This window comes from Myotis nattereri, assembly GCF_964212035.1.
Source record: "Myotis nattereri genome assembly, chromosome: 2".
NCBI classification, from domain to species: domain Eukaryota; kingdom Metazoa; phylum Chordata; class Mammalia; order Chiroptera; family Vespertilionidae; genus Myotis; species Myotis nattereri.
This window is the reverse complement of record NC_138076.1, coordinates 46,808,806-46,836,177: the sequence shown is the minus strand read 5'-3', so window position 1 is coordinate 46,836,177 and position 27,372 is coordinate 46,808,806. Positions and strand designations below refer to the sequence as shown.

General features: G+C 38.1%; 1 protein-coding gene and 1 pseudogene across 3 annotated transcripts in view; both read left to right on the top strand.

Moving 5' to 3' along the window:
• The window catches only part of GPC5 (glypican 5), a 1,292,689-nt gene that overhangs the window by 364,236 nt on the left and 901,081 nt on the right, over nucleotides 1–27,372 (top strand). The gene's annotated exons all lie outside the window — the stretch shown is intronic.
• LOC308511610 (actin, cytoplasmic 1-like) lies at nucleotides 1,206–2,371 on the top strand (annotated as a pseudogene). Its single transcript has one exon. The product of its transcript is annotated as an actin, cytoplasmic 1-like (transcript).

Below are 27,372 nucleotides of genomic sequence, written 5' to 3'. Positions count from 1 at the left end.
TTAGTCATCAGGGAAATGTAAATCAAAACCATGAGATACCATTTCACATACTAGTACATTAGAATAACTACATTCAAAAAGACTTATCAAGCCAATTGTTTCTATGCAGTGGAGTAACTCATACATTCTGACTGAGGTTTAGAATGGTATAATCTAAATGGGAATATGGACTATAGGAGTATATGTTTGCTAAAACTCATTGGTATATAAAGATTTGTGCATTTCATTGTATGTAAGTACTCACTCCCTATGCTCTAATACATACATAATTGTGAACACATATTGAACAATTAGTAGAATTTGTTTTTTATTGCAGTGGAATATGTTAGCAATCCTGAAGCCATTTGCTGTTATTTTAGACTTGATCATCTGGTGAGTAAATACATTGATAATGGGAGCCAGTTGCCAAATATTAGACATGGTAATACTAATATGGACAAGGGAAGAATAATATGAATTCCATTGCATTGTATTGGGAATTGGAATGATGATCATTCATGATTTTTCAATATATTGTAGATATATATAAAGGTGTGTAGAGGATAGATAGATAGACAGACACAGACACATGTGCATACAAACTCTTTGTAACTCTGTTGTGAGTACCTAGGAGTAATATCACATCAAGAGCAATTGCATATCAATTGTGAAGATTCTAGGTTTTTAAAAAATATATGTTTAATTGATTTTTTTTACAGAGAGGAAGGGAGAGGGATAGAGAGTTAGAAACATTGATGAGAGAGAAGCATCAATCAGCTGCCTCTTGCACACCCCCCACTGGGGATGTGCCCGCAACCAAGGTACATTCCCTTGACCGGAATCAAACCTGGGACCCTCCAGTCCACAGGCTGACGTTCTATCCACTAAGCCAAACCAGCTAGGGCAAGACCCTAGTTTTTAAATATTATTTTTAAATAAAAGTAATAAGGGTTCCTTGGAGAAATGGAGAGTCCAGGGTCTAGACAGGGAAAGTACAAGGTGCTAGAAATGCTAGAATGTAAAGCATTTCTCAAAGAATGATAGGAGCATGTTAAAAGCACACAAGATCCAGATTGAAGAGGCTCCAAACAGATGAATCTTGTATATTTCAGTTTCCTAAACAATAATAATACAAGTTCCCTGCCCAGGCCATGTCAACCTGCCAGCACAGCCCCCTCTACTTTTCTGCTTCTCTAACTTCCCGTCCACACTGCCTCCAGCTCACCATGCATGATGATATTGCTGTACTCCTGGTTGACAATGGTTCTGGCATGTGCAAAGCAGGCTTTGTGGGTGAGGATGCCCCCAGGGCTGTCTTCCCCTCCATCATGGGGTGCCCCTGGCACCAGGACATGATGGTAAACATGGGTCCGGATTACTACATTGGTGATAAGGCCCAGAGCAAGAGGGGCATCCTGACCCTGAAATACCCCATTGAGCACGGCCTTGTCACCAACTGGGATGACATGGAGAAGATCTGGCATCACGCCTTTTACAATGAGCTGCATGTTACCCCTGAGGAGCACCCCATCCTGCTCACTGAGGTGCTCCTGAACCCCAAGGCCAATCCTGAGAAGACGACCCAGATCATGTTTGAGACCATCAACACCCCAGCCATGTATGTGGCCATCCAGATGGAGCTATACCTATATGCCTCTGGTTGAACCATTGGCATTGTTATGGGCTCTGGTGAGGGATCCCTCACACTGTGCAAACCTATGAAGGGAAGCCCTCCCCATGCTAGCCTGCATCTGGACCAGGCTGGCAGGAATTGAGAGACTGTCTCATAAAGATCCTCACAGAGCTGGCTACAGCTTCTCCATCCCAGCCAAGCAGGAAACCATGCATGACATAAAAAAGAATGCTGTGCTACATTGTCTTGGACTTCCAGCAGGAAATGGCCACTGCAGCCTCCAGATCTTACCTGGAGATGATATACAAGCTTCCTGATGGTCGGTCATCACCATTGGCAAGGAGCGAGTGGTTCCACTGACCCGAGGCCCTCTTCCAGCCTTCCCTCCAGGGCATGGAATCCTATGGCATCCACAAAACTACCTCCAACTCCATCATGAAGTGTGACCTCGACATCCATAAGGACCTCTATGCCAACATAGTGCTATCTGGTGGGACCATCATGCACCCTGGCATAGCCGACAGGATGCAGAAGGAGACCATGGCCCTGGCCCCCATGATTATGAAGCTCAAGATCCTTGCGCCCCCTAAGAGCAAGTACTCTGTGTGGATCAGTGGCCCCATCCTGGCCTCACTGTCCACCTTCTGGTAGATGTGGATCAGCAAGCATGAGTATGACGAGTCGGGCCCCTCCACCGTCCACTGCAAATATCTCTTGGCAGACTGTTACTTGGTTGCACTGCTTCTTGACAAAACCTAACTTGTGCAGAAAATAAGAAGAGGTTGGCATGGGTTTATTTTATTTTGTTGTTTGTTTAGATGTTTTGTTGTTGCTTGACTCAGGATTTAAAAACTGGAGCAGTGAATGTGACAGCAGTCTGTTGAAGTGAGCATCTTCAAGTTCTACAGTGTGGCCAAGGACTTTGATTGTACATTGTTCTTTTTTAAAAAAAAATAATAGTCATTGCAAAAATCGTGAGAGGCATTGTTACAGGAAGTCCCTTGCCTGCTCAAAGGCTGCCTACTTCTCCCTAAGAAGGGCCAGTCTTTCCCGGAGTTCATACAGGGGAGGGTGGTGGCATTGCTTTTGTGTAAATTATGTAATCCAAAATTTTTAAATCTTCTCCTTTATACTTGTTCTTTTTGTTTTGTCTTATTTTGAATAACCAGCCATCGTGCCCCTCCCCTTCTTTTTGTCCCCAACTTGAGATATATGAAGGCTTTTGGCCCACCCCCATGAGAGTGGGTTGAGGTGTGGAGGCAGCCAACCCAGGGCTTACCTGTACACTGACTTAAGACCAGCTCAATAAAGAACACGCCATAAAGAAAAAAAATACTACAAAATCAAATCCAAATGAGAATTAATGAGTGCAAATTGATATGAATGAATGAATAAATGAATGAACCAAAAAATGGGAAAGAAGGAATAGCTTTTCCCTGCAATATCAACAAATAAATGTAGACGAAATGAAGAGGCTAGAAAACCAATATTGTAGCTATCTTAGTAACAATTGATTCATCCAATAGTTATCAATTTGTGCTACAACTAGTGCGTAGAATTTTGATGAGGATCAATAGTACTTATTAATTACAAAGAAAGCATATGTGAATTTTATACTTCATAAAGCCAGTGTATAACACCTGAATTCAATCATCAACATTATTATCATCTATATTGGGATGAACTGACATCATGTGCTTGATGATATGTTATCTAGAAAGACACAGTAATTTTGTGACATTCTTGTCAAAAGGACCTAAACTTCCTTTAATCCTGGGAAAAGAACAGTTAAACTTATCTTGAGGAGGATTCTATCAAAGAAGTAGCTGTACTCTTGAAAAATGTCAAGAGGAAGAATGACAAAGAAAAGCTGAAAAACACTTGCTTCAAGAATAAATTGGACTAAAAAGATGTGGCAACTAAATGCAGGATTCTAGATTTGATCCTGGACTCGGGGGGGGGGGGGGAGGGCGCGGCGAGGGGGTGGGGGGGTGGGGGGAGGAGAATAAAAAGGAAGGAAATCACTAGGATAGAATTATATTAATGTTAAATTTCCTGATTTTGATAATTGTTGTATGGTTAAATAAGAGAATTCCCTTGTTCTTAGAAAATATGTACTAAAATATGTGTGTGGGAGAAAAAGAGAATTAGATTGATAAATCAAATGGAACAAAATTAAATAATTAATGAATCTTGTTAAATGGTATACCAGAGTCTTTTTATGATTTTTGAAAATTTACTATAAATTTGAAATAACATCAAAAGGAATAATTAAAATGTAAAACTGTACTTCTAACTTTTCCTATTACTATTTACATCCTATTCTGTTTCTTTGGAGAACCCTGACTATTAATCCAAAATTTTTGAAAAAAGCATATTTACCTGTTTAGAAAATAAAAAATCATATTACATTAATTGAAGAGGAAATTAGCTAAAATCTTGTATAACAGAGGAAGTGAAAGACTTTGACCATAAATTTGTTAGATCTACAACTTCCTACTATCTCAAACACAGCATTTATTAAAGTCTTAACCTTTGTAGTTATACTGTTTTATAGTTTCTTTAATGATTAAAACAAATGCATCTGAAGTGGCGGTGAGTAAGTGCTGATGGGGGGAAGCCAGATTGAAGAAAATACTAAATACTAAGAATATATTTCAATATTGTTCACAGAAACATATAAATAGTAAATACTCCTTTAATGTTGTAAATAGAAAACATTGAATAATGATATATACTAAATATGTATGTGGGATAAAGAGAGAATTATAATGATAAATCAAATGCAGTAAAAATAAATTATTAGTGAATCTTGTTAAATGGTATACCAGGGTCTTTGTATGTTTTTTGACAAAGAGAAATCTAGGAGGTTGATATTATCACTGAGACTGATGTTATTGTATTATTATATTTTTATTATTATATCAATTTCCAATAAATTATTTATGAGGAAGGTGACCTCTTTTTCTTTTTTATTTAAACTTTTCAGTTTCATACCCTAAAGGGTTACATTAAATTTATGAAAATATTTTAAAATCTACATTACATAACATTATCTTGCTTTATTTCTAAAACAGGGGTGTGCATTTATATTTGACATCATTGCAGATTTAGTTCTAGCAATATGTGCAAAATACCTATTCTCCCCAAAATATAGTTCTTCATATTACTATTAATTAGTTTCAATTATAATTATAATGATTCACAAATTAGTTCTTTTTGATGTAACAATAGAGGAATTGAGAAAAAAAGAGAAAAAACTCATGGACATAGACAATGTCATGATTGTGGGAGAGGAGAGAAGGTAGAAGAGGGTATAGGGATGATAAATAGTGATGGAAAAATATGAATAACAAATACATATTATAAAATCATGGATGCTCTTTAATCATGAATTTATTTTACAACATAAATACTAATCAATCTTAAGGTAAATTTGGATGTACTTTTAAATTTCATCTGAGATCTATTTTGAGGCTTATGTTATCTACACTAATAAAAGACAAACATGCAAATTGACTGTACCTTTGCTATGTCTTAAGCCATGCCCACCAGCCAATCAGAGCGACTATGTGCAAATTAGCCCAACCAAGATGGCGGTCGGCAGCCACAGAGCTGGAGCAAGCAGGAAGCTTGGTTGCCCCAGTGATGGAGGAAGCCAAGCTTCCTGCCTGCCGCAGCCAGCTCTGAGCTCCACTCAAGGCAACAAAGTTTCAATTATAGAAGATAAATAAACCCCAGATACCTGCTTTCAGCCAGCCGTGGCTACGGAGCTGGAGTGAGCAGGAGGCTTGGGTTGCCCCTGGTGATGGAGGAAGCCAAGCTTCTTGCCCAACCTGGCCGGCTCTGAGCTCCACTCAAGGCTACAAAGTTTCAATTATAGAAGGTAAATAAATCCCAGAATAAAAAAAAAAAAAAGAAAGAAAAAAGGAGAGGCTGGGAGCTTCCTTCGCCGGGGGGCTTGACCAGCCTGAAAATGGCCCTCATCCCTTCACCCAAACTGGCCAGACACCCCAGTGGGGATCCCTAACCCTAAAGGGGGTGTGGCCAGCCTGAAAATAGACATCAGCCCCTCACCCAGGATGGCCAACCCTCCATGGGGTGAGGGTCCCCACTGGGGGGGCTTGAACAGCCTGAAAACAGCCATCAACCCCTCACCCAGGCTGGCGAGGCACCCCAGTGGAGACCCCCACCCTGAAGGGGTGTGACCAGCTGCAAACAGCCATTGACCCCTCACCGAGGCTGTCCAGGAACCCCAGTGTGGACCCCCACCCAGAAGGGGGTGTGACCAGCCTGAAAACACCCATCAGCCCCTCACCCAGGCTGGCAACGCACCCCAGCGGGACCCCCACCCTGATCCGGGACACCCTTCAGGGCAAACCAGCCTGCCCCCACCCATGCACCAGGCCTCTATCCTATATAATAAAAGGGTAATATGCAAATTGACCCTAACAGCAGAATGACTGGGAATGACTGGTCACTATGACACACACTGACCACCAGAGGCAGACGCTCAATGCAGGAGCTGCCCCCTGGTGGTCAGTGTGCTCCCACAGGGGGAGCTCTGCTCAGCCACAAGCCAGGCTGATGGCTTCCAGCACAGTGGTGGTGGCGGGAGCCTCCCCTGCCTCCTCAGCAGCATTAAGGATGTCCATCTGCAGCTGAGGTCTTCTCCTTGCTGGTAAGTGGACATCCCCCGAGGGCTGCCGGGCTGCCAGAGGGATGTCTGACTACCAGCTTGGGCCCAATCCCCCAGGGAGCGGGCCTAAGCCAGCAGGTGAACATCCTCCGAGGGGTCCCAGACTGCAAGAGGGCACAGGCCAGGCTGAGGGACTCCCCCGAGTGCACAAATTTTTGTGCACCGGGCTTCTAGTGATTAATAAAAGACTATTTTTGTTCATATTTGCCACTATATTTACATTCATATTTTTTAGAATCCCTAGTTTTGTTCTCAGTGATAGATTTTTTTTTTTTTTTGCCAACTGGGAAAAATATTTGTATTCAAACCATTTTATGTACTACTGTAAATATTTTTGTTATATTCAAATAGAAATAAATCACTTTAATGATATATGTCAATTAAAGTGTTTGGGTTTCTAGAATAAGTTTGCCATATCGAATAGCTTGAAGGTTTTGAATAATTGAAGGTTTTTTCTAACTCTTTATATCAGAAATTAAAACTGTGATATATGATAATTCAACATTTGAAATAAAATACATGTATTTCTTTTACTCCTGAAGTAAATTTAAAATTTCCTAAATTGTTAGTATGTGTCACAAATTTCTGATAAATTAAATGACTGTCTAAATTGCTATTCAAGAGAAACCCTATTTTAAAAGGAACCTTGTCAAGATTCCATTCTACAGGAAAGCAAAATTAATCAAAACTTTTATATCTTTTTGCCTTTCATGTGTGAGATTCAAATATAATTCTGTTATTGGGAATCAGGAAGGTATTCCCTGAATGACAATATGGGTCAAGTTCACCTTTATGCTTGTTAGCTGAGATGCTCATCCAGAGACCCTTAGCTTAACAACCCAGCGTCTTCTGTGTAAGTTACAGTCTGAGACCTTGGCAGGGACTTCTGAAGCTGCATTAGCCTATAAGGCCACAAGGGAAACATTAAATTAGCAAAAAGGAAGGAAACCACATCTCAAGTTAATGATCCCAATGAGCTCCTAGTCCACGGAGTCTGTTGGCTTTCCAACCTTCCTTAGCTGTAGAACACTACACTGAGTTGAGTTTTGGTAAGATTTGTGTAACTTCTGCTGTCCTTTAACTCTTGCACCTGCCTAAATCTGTTAAACAGTATTCCATAGTAATAACTTTTGTGTGGTTAGATAATTATTATGCCATGCTCACCTTGCTCTGAGGTGGAATCCTCTTTGCTGGAAAGTGTAAACTGGATCTAATCAAGATGAGCAGGCAGTGGGGGACTCTGAGTCTGGATCTCCAGAGAGAAATGAGAGACAGAGCTATGATTTTAGATGTCATGATGGTATGTGAAAAAGTGACATGCATGTGGTTACCTAGAGCGAGAGTTTTAAATCAGGAGTCCAGAAAGCTAAGATAAAACCTTTGACTCACCAAAGCAGAGCAGCAAGAAGATGTGGCAGATGTAGAAAATAATGTGCTGAAACTAAGAAGACACACTGAACAGGAGGTGACACCGGGAGCAGAGAGGCTGATTATTAGAGTGGTGCAATATTGATTATTAAATAATTTTAAGAACGCTCCAGGGGGAAGACATAGCTCAAAAGAGATTGTGGGTTGTTGTTGTTTTTTTTTTTTTTTTGGTCTTGTTTTTAAGTAAAGAGAGATTAATGTATGCTTACAGATAGAAGGAAAGGATTGGGTAGAATGTAAATATTGAACTCAGTCTGAACTAGTGTAGGAGAAGATTAAAGGTGCATAGAGATATGTAGACATTAGCTTTGGTGGGGAGGGGACAATCATTGTTCTAGGATGGGAGAAAAGCCTGGGGATGGATATGGATAATTTGCACATAATAGGTAGGAAGATGATGAATTTCCTAGTCAGGGGCCTTTATTTTCTTTCTATAAATTAGGAGACATTGTCATCTCTAGGAATCAAAGGGTGGTAGTGAGTCAAGAAGCTTGAAGATAATGGCCAACATTTCTTTTTAGCAATAATGTGGGCTACCTGCTCTTTCCACAGACCTCCTATCATTGAATAGATTTGAAACTGGGAGTAAAATGCTAGTATGTATTTCATTCTTTTAATTTTTTAAAAATTTATCTCGAAAGCTATCATGTTAATAACAAGAACTATAGCATTCTACCATGTTTACTATGCCCCTTCATGCATATATACTGATCAGACTTTTGTTAGTGATAATATTTACAAAATGTGATTATTCCATATATTATTCATTAAACCCCAATTTTCTCAATTTTGTATCTGAATAGTCTTTCCCATAGTTGATGTGGAAATGTCCCACTCACGCTTTTTAGTAATTGAATAGCATTCAATAATATGCTTTTGCTAACCTGATTCAGTCATTTCTGTCCAAATGAACATTTATGATTTTCCTCCTACAAACAATATGTGGTGAATAACAGCATACACATCTTTGTATACATATACTGTGATTTCTATAAGATTGCTCAAATTTTTATATTTACACTTATATTGTTTGAACATTTGATATTTTAATGCATGATTTTCCAAAGGGTTCTAACAATTTTCACTCCCCCCACCCCCCGGATATTCATTAAAACTTATTTCTTTGCATCCATATCAGCACTGAACATTGCTGTTTTCTGGCTGCTTTTGGGTGGGGCAGAATTGTGGGACCATAACTCCATTTTTGTTTCCATGTGACTGAAAGTTAATAAAAATTGCTTAAAGATTAGCAAATGAATTTATGGAAAGAGTTCCCTGAATATAAAGGAAATAAGCTGCTTCAAACAATCCTTTGGTCTCATCTAGTGCTTTGGGAAGACAATCTAGTTTTTCTGTTTAGAAATTAATTTACACATGTTAGCCTACTATGCTGGTCTGAAATAAGAACTTTAGTAATATGTGCATACACAATTAATTCAACTCATAGTTTTGTAATCTGTACCAAAATTATTTATGTTTTATTGCCCTGGAGACTTAAACTTCTTTAACCCTGCCTGCTATGATGTGTTATGAGAGAGTAAAAGATTTACAAGAAATGGGGTGGCTGGCTATGATGTCTTTTAAAATGGTATATACTTAGTATCATCATGAAAGTCTCAGAATTTACTGAAACAGAGTTCATACACAATTCACTGATTTTGGAGCTAATGGTAGTTAAAGCCCCCTATGGTGGTCTGGAATTTGCTTATTTATTTTTATATCTTCTTTTTCTTTATTTTATTTATTCTTCTTCTTTAAATGGTGATGGAACTTGCTTTCAAATAACTTGTCTCCTTCTAGATTTGTCTTTTCCTCATGTGCTACCAAGAGTGTATTATTCATAATGCCTGGGATCTGCCCTACACATACATTCCTTTCTGTAATAATTCAAGCCACTTTATTGAATTAGAATCCCTTTCCCCCATTTCTGCCTGTGACAGTCAAGTGACAGGACTCAGCTCAATGTCTACTCTTTCCTGAAGTATTCCCAGGGTTTCTTTTCTTTTTTTTTTTAATTTGTTCCCACTTTTATCTATTAAGATACTATATTTTGTATTATTGCTATCTCCCTTACTCAATTTTAGGAGTTTTGAGATCAGAGACTTTATCTTACTCATCTTTCTATTTGGAAACCATTTGTATTATTTGACATCTAGCTCAATGCATTGCACATAGGAGATACTCAATAACAGTTGAATGAATGAAATATATGTGGAAGATGGAGTAGGCTGGCTAAACCAGGTTAGGGAAGGTGCAACTGTCAATGTCCACTGCTGGTTATAAATCCTGGAAACACTGTATTAAGGGCTTCAGGATATAATGACGTTTGCAGTGGGTCAGATCACCCTGTTCTAAAATCTCCTGAGAATAAAACAAACCAATAGATTGATTACATACACAAAATATGAGACTGCAAGGGAAACCAGCCTCGTTTGTTCTCTTCTCATGAGTGTTAATCACATTTTACCATGTGATTTCATATTTACAATATATTTTCTGTTCAAACCATCCCATATATGCCATCGGAGGAATTTTGCAATTTTTAACCTAGTCACACATGATTTATATATTTTTACTTTTATGTTTTTTAAAAGCATAGTTAGATGCTTTTAAATATTTATCACTATTCAAGTATTAATTTCAAGCATGGGATATATTTCTGAGTTAAGAGAATATATATCAGAACAATTTCTACCAGTAACAGCCTGATGTGTGTTAGTCTAGAGAAGTCTGCCTCATTTTTAATGTTCTGCTTGCACACTCTCTTTCATAAGTTCTTTTATTTCATAACTGTAGATGAATCCCTGAGACCCATACGATCCTATCCTATCTAATCGTAGACAAACATGGTAATTAACCATACCTCTGACATGCTTCCCATTGGCTAACCAGGGCTATATGCAAATTAACTGCCAACCAAGATGGCGGCTGGCAGCCAGGCAGCTGAAGCGAACAGGAGGCTTGCTTGCTCCAGTGATGGAGGAGGCCAAGGTTCCCCGCCTGCCGCTACTGGCCTCTGAGCTGCACTCTAAGAAACAATGTTGCAATTATAGAAGTTAAACAAACCCCAGATACCTGCTTTCAGCCAGCCAGCCTTAGAGCTGGAGCTGCAACAGTGTTGCAATTATGGAAGTCAAACAAACCCAGATACCTGCTTTCAGCAGCCAAGGTCTCAGAGCTGGAGCCGAGCCTCAGAGCTAAAGCCGGCTCTCAGTTCCAGTGACAGCCATAGAAGGTAAATAAATCCCAGAATAAAAAAAGAAAAAAAAGAAAAAAAAGGAGAGGTTGGAAGCTTCAGTCACCCGCCAGCCTGAAAACGGCCCTCAGCCTCTCACCCAGATTGGCCAGGCACCCCAGTGGAGACCCCCACCCTGAAGGGGGTGTGACCAGCTGCAAACAGCCATCATCCCCTCATCCAGGCTGGCCAGGCACCCAAGCAGGACCCCCACCCTGATACGGGACATCCTTCAGGGCAAACCAGCCGGCCCCCACCTGTGCACCAGGTTCTATCCTATATAGTAAAAGGGTAATATGCAAACTGATCCTAACAGCAGAAGGACTGGGAATGACTGGTTACTATGACACACACTGACCACCAGGGGGCAGACGCTCAATGCAGGAGCTGCCCTCTGGTGGTCAGGGCGCTCTCACATGGGAGGAGCTCTGCTCAGCCACAAGCCAGGCTGATGGCTGCCAGCACAGTGGTGGTGGTGGGAACCTCTCCTGCCTCCTCAGCAGCGCTAAGGATGTCTGACTGCAGCTTAGGCCTGCTCCCCGTTGGCAAGTGGACATCCCCCGAGGGCTGCAGGGCTGCCAGAGGGATGTCTGATTGCCATTTTAGGCCCAGTCCCCCAGGGAGCGGGCCTAAGCCAGCAGTGGTCATCCCCTAAGGTGTCCCAGACTGAGAGAGGGCACAGGCTGGGCTGAGGGACCCCCCTCCCCCCGAGTGCACAAATTTTTGTCCACTGGGCCTCTAGTCCTATATAATAAAAGGCTAATATGAAAATAGACCTAACGGCAGAACAACTGAAGAACCGGTCACTATGACGTGCGCTGACCACCAGGGGGTGTGCGTGGAACATGGTGTGTGTCAGCCACAACGGGATGGAGGAGCAGGTGAGCAGGGGTGCCAGACCAAGGCTGGGCACCAGTCGCTGTCATCAAGGTGAACCTCTGGTGGTTACAGAAAATTCTTTGCTCCCACATGCTTAGATCCTGCCCAGTGCTCGCACCTGCTTCTGGCGCTGGCCCTGCTCATACCCACTGCCAGCGCTGGAGCCACTGCTCACACCCGCTGCCAGTGCCCGGTGCCGGCCCCAATTGCTCAGCAAAATCAGCGGGTGTGAGCGTCAGCTGCCAGCCTCGATTGCCCCTCAGGGCTTCTCCACCTCCTCCTGCCCCTGAGGGGCAATCGAGACCGGCAGCCGCCTCTTGCACCCACTGCGGGCACCAGCCCCAATTGCTCCATGCTGTCAGTGGGTGGGAGCAGCAGTGGCAGGAGCGGGGCTGCCCTCAGACAGGAGACCAGGGGCTGTTGCAGGAGTGGCCGGAGGCGTCTCATAGGATGGTCTGAGATCTGCCCCTGTGCCTACTAGAGCCTCACAGGCCACAGTTCCTTTTAAGGTGCACAAATTCATGTGCTGGGCACTTAATGTAATCATAATATTTAAAATAGATTATTATCAGCTGCTTCTGATATTATCTATAATAATAAAAGGGTAATATGCTAATTAGACTGGACATCTTCCAGACATCATTCCAGATGTTCTTCCTGATAAAGCCAGGGCCAGGGGGAAGCCACCCTTTGTCCTGGGTGGCTACCGGCAGCCGGAGGAGGGAAGCCTGGTCCTGGGTGCTGGAGGGAAGCTGGTGCCGGCAGCCGGGGGAAGGAAGGCCTACTCTTGCACAAATTTTTGTGCATCAGGCCTCTAGTAATATATATTTTAAACAAATGTGAAAGCTAGTCTCTCTGAAGATGCTAACTCATATAGAATAGTTCATATATGAATTTTGAAAGAGCCTGGAGGAAAGAACTTTCTCACAGAGACAGATGAATTAGGATACTTACCTGACAGGGTCATCACTGCATTTCTTATCAGAAAAAATGGATTTCTACTACAGGGCTGGAAAGTACTGGAAAAAACCCTCCAGTAGGCTATAGCATTCAATGACTCATGTCATAAATTGAATGGGAAGAGAATCTGAGCATGTCTTGGAGAATATGGAGCGAGAAAGGGGCCTGCAATATCAGGCATGCTAGATGAAGAAAAATACCTGATGCCAACAAAGAGAGCTTTTGGGCTTGAGGTAGAAAATTGAATGGTTACATTTAAGTGAGTGCTTCAGTAGCATTTTACATAAAAAACCCATCTGTTTTTCAGAGTAATATACTGTGCTAACTACTGTGTATATCATCTAAATTATTTTGTCCCGGTTAAACATTATGGATGGAAATTCAATCCTTGTGGAAGAAGTCAGCTTTAACAAAGTGGCCAATGCTTAATACTAATGCTATTTACTTTTTTTTCAGAAACAACTTAAAAGGCATTGAATTTATGCTAGTAATTTGAGGTAGTTTAGAAAACCAAATGAAAGTAAGAAGGAAGGAAGGAAGGAAGGAAGAAAGGAAGGAAGGAAGGAAGGAAGGAAGGAAGGAAGGAAGGAAGGAAGGAAGGAAGGAGGGAAGGGAGGGAGGGAGGGATGGAGGAAGGAAGGTGTCTCAAGTAGAACAACCACTGAAAAAAATGATTTCTATGAGTTTGGAACGTATGGGCTGGCTGAGGTTCTATTGAATTTGTCAAGATGCACTAACTTTTGGGGAGATTGTAGTGTCAACTGGACTTAGTGATTCCTATTGCCTACAGCACAATAAGAGTTTCAGTTAGTGTCAGAGAAAATCAACCATTTTGAGAAATATTTGAATTTTGATTCCATCCTTGGATTCTGTGTGAACATGACCTTATTTAGTGCAGGAATTTTGATACTTTGATTTTTGTATATACCATGCATTTCTAGGCCTTGGAGATTCAGATTATAGTCTATAATTCAAAAAGGGTTTCTTCTCTAGTTTAGAAATATTTGGGTTTAGAGCAAAGAAATGTAAACATACAGGGTAGGGAAAAAGTAGGCTTATAACTGTTTCCATGGAAAATAATGCAATAATTAATAAATAATAATGTAATAATAAACTCTGTTTCATGGACTCATAACTGTAAACCTAGTTTTGCCCTATCCTGTATTTAGAAATAAGGAATTGATTTAACATTTATCTGGTTGATGGCATGAAGGAAGTAAAGGGGAAATAAAGGGTGGAATAATAAAAATATTTTATTTAAAAGATTATTCTATATAATTAAAGTCTAATAAGCAAATCGACTGAAAGGCCAAATAACCAGTTGCTATGATGAGCCTCTCCCGCCTTCGCAGCAGCGCTAAGGATGTCTGACTGCTGTCTTAGGCCCGCTTCTTGTGGAGAGCGGGCTTAAGCCATCAGTTGGACATCACCCGAGGGCTCCCGGACTGCAAGAGGGTGCAGGTTGGGCTGAGGGACCCCCCTGAATGCACGAATTTCATGCACCGGGCCTCTAGTCATTTAATAATATTTTGTTTTCCTTAAATGTTTAAAAATTCTGTTATTTGAATTATACTGCTGTGAATAGTGAACAATGTTTTTTGTTTTTTGTTTTTATTTTAGAAAAATCACAAGGCAAGAACTCATAAGAATGACATTTATTTTATATTCTCAGTGACAGCCTGTATTTTAATTTTATCCATGTTGCTAAAGACTTTTAAAACAGCTGAGCTGAGACTAATCTTAAAAAAGATGAGATATGAGCTTTAAAATTTGAATTACTTTTCAGAATGCATTTTAATTCATTTTATTATCTGGATAAATGGACTCCTAAGATCATAATGTGAAAGTAAATTAATATTACATCTTCTTGTGTCAATTAATGCTTTTATATTGCTAGCCACATTATTTTGTTTGGCAGTATTTCAATGACTGTTTCAGTTTAGGAGTTTATTGGTCCCTTTTTCTTTTTATATTTTAAGATTTTATTTGAATAGCCATATAAGAAGCCACATAGGCCAGTGTGTGAAGGGGCAGCAGCCTTACAGGAAGAAGGAGAAGAATGAACACAGCCTCTAAAATATGCAAATGTGTGATGGATTTTTGCAATGGCAAATAGACCAAATTATTTTATTCGTCTATTTGTAGACCAATTTATTGCTAAATGGTAGACCATTTATTACCAAATAGTATACCAAAGGATTTCTGAGGAAAATGAGCAGAAAATGGGACAAAAATATAATTTTCTTCAACTTATAAGTCTTTGCTGTTTAAAATAAAATTATTATGCTAAGTGAAATAAGCTAGTCAGAGAAAGACAAATACATGACCTCACTTAGATGTGCAATCTAATGAACAAAATAAACGGAGGAACAGAGGCATAGATACATGGAACAGACTGACAACGGTCAGAGGGGAGGGGTGTTGGGAGGCTGGATAAAAGGTGAAGGGATATATATATATATATATATATATATATATATATAGTCCTCGGGTTACGTCGGACTCGATGTATGTCATTTTGTGGTTAAGTCACCATCTCCCATTTATTTATAAAAAAAAAATTCTGTCATTTTGACATATACATATGTGCTTTTGTTTAATTATTTATTTACCACAAGTAAAGGTCAGGAATTGTTATCTTTCTTTTTATTTTTTTTTACTGTTTCACTTCATTACTGCTGTGTATGTGCACCATGTGAGTGACGGAGGTGCTTATGTAGGCGGGTTCTGACTTACGGCGAAATAAATCGTGTTATGTTGCGCTATAGGGACGGATCTCTGAAGTAACCCAAGGACCTACTGTGTGTGTGTGTGTGTGTGTGTGTGTTTGTGTGTGTATGTATTATATAACTTATTTATTTATGTATTTATAAAACACATAGAAACAATAAACAGTGTCGTGATAGCCAAAGGGAAAGGGAGGCTGTGGGGTAGGTGAAGGTGGTCCAAGGGAGGGAAAATGGGGACGGAAAGAGACTTTGCTCAGGGCGGTAGGTCCAAGATGTGGTGTTCAGATGATATTTTGTTGAGCTATATACTTGAAACCTGTATGATTTTGTGAACCAATGCCACTTTAATAAAATTAATAAAAATATCTTCCATTTGGGGCCAGTTAAAAGCACATTTTAGTCAATAGAATCATCATCATTAATACTAATAACAAGACCTTATTTCTAGTATTAGTAATAAACAATTAAGCCTTAAAAATAAAGCTAGTGGGAATATTTCTTATAAAAAGTGTGGATATCTGCGAAGCTCTTAAATAGGGAAGTGATAGAATTATAACATATTTTTAGAAAAACCACTGTATTTGCCATATGAAGCATAAGTGGCCAGCCCAGCATGTTGAAGGGAGGGAGAGGCATTTGGAGGCATCTGAAATGCTCTCTGTGGAAGATAAACTTTCCAGATGCAGTGCTAATGAAAAGGACAAAACATCTGCAAAAATATGATGCAGTTTCTAGTGCCATGACCTGGTGACTGACTCTTTTAAGGCGTAAAGGAGAATATAAAGGATTAAAGGTGAGTGAAATCCAAGATTTTAAGCTTTGGTAGCCTCAGGGCCAGTGGTGCCTATAATAGATAAGGAACACAGGGAAATGATCAGCTTGGGGAGGAAATACTATCTGAGACATGGGAAAATAATATACATTTGGGAGTTTTGCATTTATCTAATATTGAAGCTGCATGGTAGATTTTACCAGAATAAGATGTAAAGAATAAGAGAGTTGAACAGATATCCAATAAACAGTGAAGAACAATGAAATTAGTGTACTGAACAAACTATACAAGAATCTTATTTTCAATATTTTGGAAAAATAGGGTTTCAAGAAGAGTAGCAGCAATCAATAATTTTGGAAGCTACCTAGAGTTTTAGAGAGATGCAGATTGAGAAGAGGTGGCTGGATTTGTTGACTTTTGTTTAAGATCAGGTTCCCTGGAAGCTGAGATTTATTGAAGGAGTGCTCTCTGAGGAAGCTTATGATGTCATCAGACAATCATGATGGGGAAGGAGATCACAAACTCAGTGGAAGTCTAACTTCAGTCCTATTCCAGGGGGAGCTCTACAGTATCAATTACACCAGAGTTTTGAGACAGATAATCAGGGCAATTATAGCTCTATATCTATCAGTGGTTGGTTATGGCAAACCCTGAAGTGGTCAGTGATTGTAAAAATAAACCTTTAGGCAAGAGGTTTGCTTCAGCTGAAGGCATTCATCTAGAGAAGGATATCAGTGTGAGCCCTCAGCAGCCAACAACCAAGCAGGGAGGATTCTTGCCCTCTGGCCTTGCCAGTGGTGTTTGGTGTGGGGTACACATGTCTTCTACACCTTTAAAAAGAGCTGTCTCACTTGAGCTGTGGAATCACACACAAGATAGCAGCTGTCTAAGTACTAAGACCAAGGGGACACAATAGCTGAAAGCAAAATTAGGGACAGTCTGTTTACATATATATATTTTTTATATTTAAGACTAGAGGGGTCCGGTGGGCCCACCCCAATGGGGGCCCATCGGGCAGGGCCAGCTGTGGGGTCTAGTGCTGGGAGCTATAGCTTTCCCCCAGCTGGATCTAATTATACTTTAAGGATGCCCAAAAGAAAACCCACAGCAGAACTGTTTTGCATTTCATGTGCCATGAGATGAAGTTGTTTATGTGTTGTTTGCAAACCTATATCAAGATGGATGATGGCCCTTTCATAATTTTTGCATTCTTCCCAGGGCTCTGCCCTCAGTTTCCCAATATGATCTTCATGTCTGTTTGTTTAAAAGTTTTTTTCTGTTTTTGAATGTGCCTACCCTTCGCTGTTGCTCCTGGCACCTGCAGGTCTTCTTCGCTGACACTTTTAAAGAGAGATTGAAAGCTCATCTAAACTGCAAGGCACTGCAATTTCACAAAATCCCCACCCAGCCTCCCTACATTCCTCAGCAAAGGGCCATCATCCTGTTAATGCTTACGTAGCCTTTTTGGTTAACTTGGAAGGTCTGCTGGGGCTGTGGGCCATGGAGGGAGAATTCCACACCTTGGCTGAAGTATTTGCAGAGCCCTGTGGAGACTGGTTGGGGACAGAAAGGACTGATAATTATTTTCTTGTGCTTTGACTAAATGTACATGCACCAGGGAGCCAGGCAGTGATTTAGGGGTGTTGGGACCTATTCAGGGGCAGGGCCAGCCGGGGCAAGGGGCCGTGGAAGCTGCATAGAGTTTTAGAGAGGTGCAGATGGAGAAGAGGTTGCCATAACCAACCGCGGATAGATATAGAGCTATAATTGCCCAGATTATCTGTCTCAAGACTCTGGTGTAATTGATACTGCAGAGCTACCTCTGGAATCAGACTGAAGTTAGACTTCCTCTGAGCTTGTGATCTCCTTCCCTATCATGATTGCCTGATGACCCGATGGGCTTCCTCAGAGAGCACCAGTTGTGGTCGTTCTGCCATTCGGTTGCTGGCTTTTATTATATCGGAAGACTTGGTAATTTTTGAGGGGCCCAGGGTAAAACAGGGAGGGAGGAATATGGCTCCTATCAGAGCTTAAACAAATTGAAACCAAAGTTGGCATGAAGTGTTTAGTCTTAGAAAGTCAAGGTTTTCTTTAACAGATGGTTAACTTCCTCTTGTCAATATAGGCACTAGAAATAGGAAAATTTTATGTGGTTGTTATTTGTTTTATTTTGTCTTAATAAAAAGGGTGGATTTACAACTGTGGTGTGCTGGTAAATTTTTAACAATTGTCTCCCTGGAAAAAGTTAAAAAGCCCTGATTTATAGCATTTGCCAGTTTCTATAATGTATAGATGTAAATACTTTTACCATGGCTGATTTCAAGCTACTGATATGACCTCAACTGGCTTGCAAAAGTCCTGAAAATGTAGCAGTCACCTCTGCTTTGATTGCTGGGCAAATTTTCAATTAACTGTAGTGAGGAAAAAAATCAAAGATATTTTTCTTGAAACCCCTGCCTCTAATATTGAAAAAAAAGTATAATATATCATCTTTAGGGAGAAGATTTGAAGAACACAGGATTTACTTTTAAAGCCAAGCATGAGATAAGGTTATTATTTTAGGGTGGGTCTGACAATTAATATACACTGATTATGTACATAAAATAATGAATTCTGTTTTTATGACACAATAATTAGTGTCTTTAATGTTTGGTCTTTGACTTCTTATTTAAGTACAGTGAAATTTGTTCATTTATTAGGTTCTAGTATCACATTTCAACACAGAATTCTTAGATATTTTTAAATTGTAAAAATCAATGAGTTTGACTTTTTTGTCATTTAATCTTTTCTTTTTAAAATTTCTTTTTTAGACTTAAATTTATTGGCAGTGACATTGGTTAAGATTATATAGGTTTTAAATGTACATTTCTGTGATACATGCTCTATATATTTTGTGTGATACATTGAGTACCCACCACCCAAAGTCAAATAATCTTCTATCACCGTATATTGGCCCCCTTTACCCTTCCTATTTGGTAGCCACCAAACTATTGTCTGTGTCTATGAGTTTCAGTTTTATATCCCACATATAAGTGAAATCATATGGTTCTTAGTTTTTGCTGAATGACTTATTTTACTTAGCATAATATTCTTAAGGTCCATCGATGTTGTCACAATGGCAACATCTCATCTTTTCTTCTTATGGCTGAGTAGTATTCCATTGTATATATGTACCCCATATTCTCTATCCGATCATCTATCAAAGTACACTTTGGTTATTTTCATGTCTTGGGCACTGTAAATAATGCTGCAGTGAACATGGGAGTGCACATATCTTTGTGAACAAATGTTTTCAAAAATTTCAGGTAGATAACCAGAGAGGGATTGCTGGGTTATATGGAAATTCTATTCTTAATTTTTTGAGGACCCTCATCTGTTTTCCTTAGTGGTTGTATCAGTTTACATTCCCACCAGCAGTGAATGAGAGCTCCTTTTTCTCAACTACCTCTCCAAATCTTGTTATTGCTTGTCTACTTGATAGTAAGCATTCTAACAGGTATGAGGTGGTATCTCATTATAGTTTTGATTTGCATTTCCATAGTAGCTAGTGAAGTTGAACATCTTTTCATATATCTGTTTAAATCTCAATGACATTTTTTAAAGAAATAGAACAAAAAATAATCAGATTTGTATGGAACTACAATAGTAATTTAATCTTAATGAGAAAATACAATTGTACCCAAACCTAGAATGCACAGGCATGAGTTCTTTGCTTTTCTCCTACAATCCTGTTCTATCTGCAAGGCTATATGAAGAAAGACTGTAAAGTATTAGGAAAAATAATAAATATTATTTAACAAGTTTTTGTTCTTTCAATGTATTTTCTAACTTAATTTTATAACATCCCTTTATGGGGATATTATTAACCCTTAAACAGTGGTTCTCAACCTTCTGGCCCTTTAAATACAGTTCCTCATGTTGTGACCCAGCCATAAAATTTTTTTCGTTGCTACTTCATAACTGTAATGTTGCTATTGTTATGGATCATATTGTAAATATCTGATATGCAGGATGGTCTTAGGTGACCCCTGTGAAAGGGTCGTTCGACTGCCAAAGGGGTCGTGACCCACAGGTTGAGAACAGCTGCCTAAAGCTATAAAGTTGGGCCCTGGCTGGTGTGACTCAGTTGATAGAGTGTTATCCCGTGCACCGAAAGGTCAAAGGTTCAATTTCCAGTCAGGGCACATGCCTGGGTTGTGGGACCCATTTCCAGTAGAGGGCATATTCCCAGCAGGGGGAGATGGCTGTTCAATGTTTCGCTCTCACTCACTCTTAATTCCTCTCTCTCTAAAAAAATAAATAAAAAACATTTTAAAAAATAAAAAAGTGATCTTGGTTAAAATTTAAAAATGTTCACTTACTATATGCATGATTTAGAGTTATTTAAATTCTCGAAGCTTCTGTTTTTTCATCAGTAAAATGGAAACAACTTACCTACCTCATGTGTTTATTAGATTATGGTTAAATTAGATCATGGTTAATAGTAGTTTACCTGGAGCTTTAATCATCATTATTCATATCCATCCCCATTTTGTTTCCCTATTGGCTGAAAGAGGCTAGTGGAGAGTGAAGTATATGCACAATTAAATTGGAATGTGGAGATCTGTTTCTGCCTCTGTGCAGAGGGTTTGTGAGGCTCCCCATACATAGCTTGAAAAGAACACATATGGCTGCCAGAAACTTTACACATTCTCTACCCTGCCATGCACATGTAACTGATTGTATCATATAAGCAAACAAAATTCTAATATCTCATTATATTGATCTCACAACCTCTCAAATTAATTTATAACCCTAAATCTCATATTTTATGTTGAATATAAAGCAACTATCATACTATTTTTGTAAAGTACTAAATGTTAAATTCACCTAATTCTCCAAGTAGAACAATTTCCATTTGTACATAGGGTTTTATTGAAAGTTTCACTTGTTTATTAGTCATGGGTTTAATAAGTTAGTATTCCTGGAAATATATGTAAATATGTAAGTTGAATGTGATGTTCAAGTAATAACTTTGGAGTAAATGAAGCAGCTTTAGGACACCTAGTTCTTTTGTGAAGTGCAAATTCACAAAGAGATGTATCTGCATGCTTTGGCTTCCCTATCTATTGGCTTTTGAATGACTATTTACTGAAGACAAAAGAAAGGACCTCAGAATGATTCCTGAACACTTAGGTGCCTCTGTAAGTGTAGTCAACTATTATTTATCTTTATTGCACTCTCCAATTTCCTTTCATGAAATTGGCCAATCTCATCTCAAAAGCTCTAAGGAAAGCTTTTGAAGTACTCTAGGATGAGATAAAGTTTCTCAATATTTATGAGACTCAAAGAGGATTTTGAGAAAATGGATAATATTAATGAAAATGTATATTTCTTCTGAAATTGGAGAAATTGTTGAAATGAAGTCTAAGTTTGAAGAAGAGGATATGAGCTTCATTATAATTTTGTGCAATTAAAGCAGGTATGTAGTATAATTTACAATTATAAATGCAATTACTGTAAGTAGCAACTCTTAAAAACACTCCATTTACAGTGGCATTTAAAAAGGTTGAAGTATATTTATTATGTGTGTATATATACATAAACACTTAGATTGGAACTGATTATTTTCTTTATCGTGTCATAATTCAATTAAAAAAAAAGCTCTAGTCCTGGCAGGGTGGCGAAGTTGGTTGGAGTGTTGTCCCATACACCAAAAGGCTGTGGGTTAGATTCCCGGCCAAGGCATATACCTAGGTTGTAGATTCAATCTCTAGTCAGGGCATGTACAGGAGGTAACCAATCAATCTATGTTTCTAACTCACATCTATGTTTCTATCTTTCTCTGCCTTTCTCTCTTTCTAAAATAAATTTAAAATATTAGAAAACAAAACAAAACAAAAACATACTGAGGTGACGATTTAAAAAAAAAAATTAAAAGCTCCACCGAAAGAGAAACAACATACAATCAAACATGGTCTTCTTTCACCCATTGAGAATTAGGTTCCTGGTTTATTGTTCAGAGGGGAAGAGTGATCTTTTCCCCATAAAATTTGATGTAATACTTCTGCATTGGTTCCAAATTTAGAAGTGAAGAAAAAGTAATACTAAAAGAATAATGAGAAACATATTCCCTGGTTAAAACATATTGTAGTAGACATAGCAGGAAGGAGATAAAGGTAGTATTTAGAAATAGTTTTATAATTTGAATATTTTCTCTTAATCTTCTTGGTAGTATAATTGGAAATTACATACATCTTCAGGTTCAGTTATCTCTGAGATTATTTATTAAAGAAATACATATATTGGCAAGAAAATTTAACGCTCTAAAAATAAATTTCCTTTAATTGCCATAAATATAATTCTATAAAAGTATTCTTTATAGACTTGTAGTAGAAAATATAGCCATGGGTGCTACACTCTTTCTATCACTTTGGAGAACATCATTCTAGTGGAGCAAAATAGTTTTATATTTAGTTACAGAAGTCACCTTCTGTGATTGAAGTAATAATAGTAGTATCTTAGTATAATAGTAGTAGTGAAATATAATAGTAGTATAGTATAGAAGTAGTAATAGTGGTGCAATAGTATGGTAGTAACATAGCATAGTAGCAGTGTAGTAGGAGTAGTAACAGTAGTAGTATAGTCTAGTCACAGTATGGCATAGTAGTAGTACCAGTGGCTGTTATACATCATTATTTCATGAAATTGTTTTTTGAATTGTGAAGGAATTAGTTCACAGTGAGAGAATTGGCTGCTTCTTTCCAGTCCTGAACTTTCATAAGAGAATTATGATTGTCAGTTAGTACAAGGTTGATACCAAGCATTTAGATGGAATTTTTTATTTGAATGTCAATTCTATCACTTATTTACTATCATTTCAAAAAAGTGATTGCTCTATCATATTAAGGAGGAAGCATAATACTTGATTGAAGTCTCTCAGTATGTTTGTTGGATGAACCTGAGCAAAAATTAACTCAGTTTTCTAGTTTAAACAATATTTCTTAGAAGACCTTGTATCCCACAAATGATGGTAGAAACCAGGAATGAAAACTATAAGTGGGCTCACCCATGCCCTCAGGATCCTATAATAAGAAGAGGGTTGAAGTAAAAGCAGTGAGAGAGAAACACATTTGGAAACTTGCTGGAGGTGCCCTGCTTACAGAGAAGGCTTTCTGGGGAAGGCTGTACCTAACAAGAATGGGAAGAGAGGAAAATAGAAATGAAGGAGAAGAGAAAGTAGAAGGGGACAAAGAACAGGGTAGGGAGAAGGGTGTTTTGGAGTAGTTCAATTTGTTTTATAAGTGAGGTTTATCTGTTACAACTAAATTAAAAGAATACAATATATGAACTAATCTCTTAAACCATATTAGTAAAGATTTTCAATAGGTGTTTTCTATAGGGATTTCCAAAGATTAATCCATTAAGAGTTTGGTACGCTAGAAAGTAAATTGTTATGCAAATAATTTACTGAATATTATAGCAGTAGCCTTATATAATGAGTAACTTCATAAGACATTATCCAGGTGTACCTGAAAATGTATTTTTATGCAGTATTCTACTGCTAGAATTTATGCAGTATGACTCTATTAAAAGCTTAATTACACTGAGTGTGGATTTTTTATCTTGAATCAGTAGTGCTAAATGTGATACCATTTTAAGAGGTTATGTATAAAAGTAGCTTTTGGTTTATTAAAAGAAAGAAGTCAGCTCCTCATATCTTATCCTACTATCTCTGCAACTTCTACATCTCTCCCTTCCACCTATGTGCTACCAAGCTGACAATTTTTCCTTGGTGGGATAATGGGTGCACTTACTCCTATTGGGTCTCCATACACATGCCTGTTTTAAAACCATGCAACTGTCAGCACACTGACTTGCCTTTTTAGTAGGATGCCATGACATATAATCCTATACTCAAAATTACCAATGTTTTGGGTTTTGACTTTTCAAGCTTGTTTACCCCAGATACTGCTCTATAGGGTTACCACCTCCCCTGAAAAGACTGCTTTAGAGAGGAGAGGAGCGTGAATGAATTCACATCCATCATTAATGAAGCACATATGGTTTAATAGCCCATCAGACACTTGCAAAAATTATATACATATATATGTCTATATGTATATGTATGTATATGTATATACATATGTGTGTGTTTGAAAATAATACATTCCAATGTTTTTCATATCTAGTCAAATCCTATGTTCAAACAATTATTTTGTTGAACCTTAATAAATAAAATGATGAAAGCTTTGGTATTCTGTTTGAATTATTGGCAAGGGTCTAGATCATTTCATGCTTACTTGCCCTCTAATGTATACCCCTGAGTATCTATAGAGCACAGTTTGAAAATTACTGCCTTAAGTCAAAGAAACAAAATATCAGTTTCTAGTAGTAGAATTTAATGCTTCTTCAACTGGCCATTGAAACTAATTTCTTTTGATGGAGTAAAAACTCCAAAAATCACACAACCTATACAAATATCTTATATTTAATATTAGTTGTGGTATAACTATCAAAAAGAGAGTAGTTATTTATTGATTCTGAAGTATAGATGAGATGGTATCATATGAGCATGGACTATTAGAGAAGCAGGGTACTAAGAAATCAAATAATTCATATCTTCGATTTAAAATTGGGAAAGTGAAGGACAAAATCTAAAGAGGATTGTTCAAGGTCTGACAGCATAGGGGCAAAGATGAGTCAAGCATTTTGATTATTTTCTTTTCCAGTATACCAAATTGGCCACCTAATTGTCTATTATTGTTCGTGGGACTTCTGTCTTAAAACAGAATCTTTCAGGTCAATGTTTGCTTAAAAGTTAAAATATTGTTTTGTTGAGATAGCATATTCAAAAATTAGCAATGCAATGTAGATATCATTAGATTATGCACAAAACCTTCACTATATCTTTATCTTCTACGCTTTTATTTAAATTTGCCTCCACTATATAGAAAAACCAGGGCCAATTTTACCCTCCAGGCAACACTTTTCAATGTCTGTATACATTTGTGGTTGCCGTAATAAAGAATTCTAGCTCAAAATGTCAGTAGTGCCAAGGTTGATGAGCCCACTGAGGGAATTTAATGTTGCCCTCTGCAACATCTAAATGTAATGAATGGCATGTTTCCTATACTAGTTAAAATGAAGCCCGATCTTCCCTATCATATTTGATTTCAAATTGTAGGGTTGTCCCAGATTATAGTATTTCATATTTTGGTGAAGGTTTCCAAATGTTGTCATCTTTATAAGATTTGGTCCTCTTCTCTTTTGTTCTAACTTTTTTGTTGTTGTTACGTCTAACCTCACAAGAATGCCAAAGATTTTCCTTTTTGACTTTCATACTCCATTTGTCAGATGTCTCCAGATATATAGAAAAAGCTGACTTGTATTTTGGATGGGTTCCATCATAAATCTATACTAGAATAAGTTGTGTTTTCTGTGTGTGTGTGTGTCTTCTGGTATTTATTTGCCTTTTGGGTTCTATCCTTATTAATGATTTAGAATTCCATGTAATGATTAATGATGCTTTTTTATACATGGAAGAAATATTTATGAGTCTGGGAATACAAGCTAGATACCTCACTGCCCTTTTTGGAGCTTAGTATTGTGGAGGAGATACACATATAAACTATAGTCAAAGTGTGATATAATGATAAAGAATGGGGAAGATGCCATGAATCCATACAACGGAGACACATAATCCAGGCTTCAGCCACCAGGGAAATGATGCTTGAGCTGAGACCTGAGGAATGAAGTGAGGGCAAAGTATTGTTTCTAGAAGAGAAAACAATGTGTTTAAACACTTAAGACATGGAATCCAATCAGTGAACCAGAGCATTTAAAATACCTCTATGAGATAATATAGAGCTTGGAGAGCTTTATTTCATATGCATTGATTCATTAACAAATATGTATGGGTGCCTACCCTAGGACAGGTACTGTTCTCGGCATCAGAAGAAGAGCACTGTGCAGCAATACAGCCTGCCATCGTGCAGCCTACATGTTAGTGTGGTGGTGTGTTAGTATTAATTACTATAGATATAGGCTACTTTTCACCAACAGATTGCCCTCTTGTGTAAAGTCAAAGTGGTGAATGTGATACAAGTGTACCGTAGACTGAGCAATGCATCGAGAAGTAAGTTAATGGAATGTTTTTTAAAATCCTAAAAATAATGTTAATTCTTAGTTGATTTGAGGAACTTTAAAAATTCATTCAAGAAATTTTGACATCTAGTTCCTAATTCTCAAGCTTTCTTTTGGGGGTTTGTCTTTCTCTGTCTGTGGATATAAGACTTATTTGGATGAGACTTTTCTCCATGGGAAAATTTTATTTCTTTTTTCAGTTAAAGTATCATAGTTGATTTGACAGATATATAGATCAATAGTACTTACAGAGGATCTTTTTTTAAAAGCAGCCTATGAATTATAGCATCACTTAGAAAAGTGATTCTCTACCCTTACACTAAGACCCATTAAGACTTTGCATGGGCATTGCAGCAGGGAGAGATTTATAATAGCTTCCATTGGGATACAAATGGCTAAAGAATTAACAGAGGATTAGTGAGTAATTTTCTGAAAAACTGTATTCATAGGAAATGTAAGTCGTATCTAGAAATATAATCCAGTATTTCTATATTATTTTCCCAACACCTTTGAATGATTGGGCTCCAACAACAACATTCATTAAGTCAACTTAAAAATATTTAACTTGAAACAATTTTATAATCCTTTGAAAACATATTTCAAATGTCCTGATGTCAGCATAGTCATGTTAGAATAAAAAATAAAGTCATTCAAGAAACGTATATTAGACATGGCTGTTTTGAGGTCATAACATTTTATTGGATACAATCAGAAAATGTGGTGTGGTTGGCAAACCCTACACTGGGTTTTGAAATTACTCTGCTACCACTATGTTCCAATCAATGAGAACCTTTCAGCCATGAACTTTTATTGATTTGTATTCCTCAGAGTAACATAAATAGCTTTCCTTAAGTCTTCCAATTTCACTATCGTTATTTTTTTTTTCTGAAATCTCTGCTGTTAGAAGGTTTATTTATACACTTACTAGTACTT